Source organism: Aplysia californica, unplaced genomic scaffold, assembly GCF_000002075.1.
Source record: "Aplysia californica isolate F4 #8 unplaced genomic scaffold, AplCal3.0 scaffold00092, whole genome shotgun sequence".
Taxonomy (NCBI): domain Eukaryota; kingdom Metazoa; phylum Mollusca; class Gastropoda; order Aplysiida; family Aplysiidae; genus Aplysia; species Aplysia californica.
Genome location: NW_004797362.1, coordinates 653,249 through 655,650, shown reverse-complemented (window position 1 = coordinate 655,650; position 2,402 = coordinate 653,249).

The window sequence follows — 2,402 nt, the reverse complement described above, 5'->3', positions numbered from 1 at the left end:
CCCTCCCCCGCCTCGTTCTCGATGTCCCCTCTCACCGTCTCACATGGCTGGTTAGGGCAAAGTACTACGGTGTTCCCTAAAGAATTCCTTAAGAAACAAGAGATTACCTGACACAACGCACGGCAAAAAGTTAGCATGTTCTGTTTTTCTATGTGTCTTAGCCATGGATGATAAAAAAGTTTTATGGTTTCGGGGGTCACGGTCGTTACTAATCCCTCTTTCTACCTCTCAACATTTTATTTGTACGCAGATCGTTTACATAAGTTAAGCTGTAGCGGATTTGTTTTGGGGGGTTTTTTAATTGTTGTTTTTCTGGGGGGAGGGGTTGGTAAAAGAATTTCATTTTTTTATTCACTTCTTAAAGATAACTTGATGATTAATCTGATAATTATTTACGGAATCTGAACCTTGTGTTTTTGCTGAAGTTTAAAAAAAAGGTAGATTGATCCAAGAAATGTTTAACTTAATCATCTTATATTGATATGCTTGGTTAACGTTTCATAACAGGAAAATTCACTACAGTTGGGGCTGCCGAAGAAAAAAGTGTTAACAGTAAAAGCGGACTTGCTGATTAACGCAAAAACAGACAAACGAACAAACAAATAGAAAAACAAACAAACAAATAAACAAGCAAACAAACAAACAAGCAAGCGTAGTGCTTTTTACTACGACCTGTTATCTGGACAAGATAACGAGCAAAAGAAAAGAGCTATTTTGTTATTTGGTCCTTAGTGTATGTTTGCAATCGATGTTGCATAGTTGTAACACCCTTTTCAACTTATTCACTTTCCTCATTGGGTGAGGCATCCTCTTAATTGGCCATCTCCGATATGATGACCCAAGCAAATGCATGTCAAACCATGAACACTCTAAAAAAAACACCCACTACAAACAAAACAAAACAAACAAACAAACAAACAAACAAACAAACAAACAAACAAACAAATAAACAAACAAAAACAAAAACTATGATTCATATAACACAATTTTGTGTCTTCCATCAAGGGTCGCTAGCACCGCAGTCGATAATAATATCCTCTGGTCTGTCAGATCTCCCTTCTCCCTTTGTTTTTGTTGGGGGGGGGGGTTGTAAGTGTTTTACGGCGCTCGCAACGGCATAAGGTCATATTATGAGCGCGCGGGACACATGAAACCTTTTCAGTTGGTAGGAAATTTTGAATTTTGCCCGGGTGCCGGCCGAAGCCTACTCTTAACGATTTTAGACCACCAAAGGATCATTAACGTGCGCAACTTGCACACGGGCCCTCCGAGATTTTTGGCCCCATTCCGAGAAGGCTAGGTGTAGATCTTTCCTATCTGAAAATCAGGTGTGTGGCTGAAAGACAGCAGTAAGAAGGAGCCAAGGAGTAGCAGTGGAAAGGCTGCAGAAAGAGTCAGGAGCCCAAAGGAGGGGGCAAAGGAGGGTGAGGGGATGGAGGCAGAAAGAGAAGACGAAAGCAGACGTCAGAATATTGCTAGAGAGAAGGAAAGGAGGTGAAAGGAGACTATTTTAGAGAAGAACATTTTTTCGGTAGCTACCCGGATTCGAACCCGGGACCTTTGAATAAGAGGCAAAACACCTTAACTTCTAGGCCACGAAAGCCCCCTTTCTTCTCCCTTGTGTGTTCTAAATGCGTAAAGCTGTGACGAAACACCAAAAGCTTTTACATGTATGTATAGACTAAAATAAACGTTGCAATTACATGGCGTATATCGATCCGCTTCACAATCCTGGCCTATGAAAACGATCAGTTTGTTGTTTGTTTGTTGTTTTGTTGTTTGTTGTTTGTTTTGCTTTGTTTTTTGTTTTGTTTTTTGTTTTTCTTTGGGGGGGGGGTTAATTGCTTGTTGTTGTTGTTTTTTTTGGGGGGGGGTTCTTTTTTATATGAGGTGCATAGACATGTACTTCTAGATCACGCACTGTCATGGCCGCCACTCTTCGCTTCCTGGGGAAACTTTGTTTCGGAGCGTGCACATCATAGGCTGAGCCTGGCCTAAATGATGAAGAGCAAAACACCAGTCTCACTACAGCTGAGTACGAGCTCCCCCCTCCCCCCTCTCCGTACACAAACAAACACACACACACACACACACACATACACACACACACACACACACACACACACACACACACACACACACACACACACACACGCCAGGCACATACTCTATATATTTTTACCTCCATCTTTCTCAAATTGAGTCAAAGGGCACGCTCCGTAGTGAACAGGAAATACATCAGAGTGTGTGATCTAGGACACAATACATGTATAATATTATGTCTATGACAAGGTGTGAAAAACTACACCAACCCTGTTTTAGCCCTGGTTCATGGTGACACAGTATTATTTATTACCCCAGCTTGAAGACTACTTTATTAACTTTATATCAACAGAATCCTT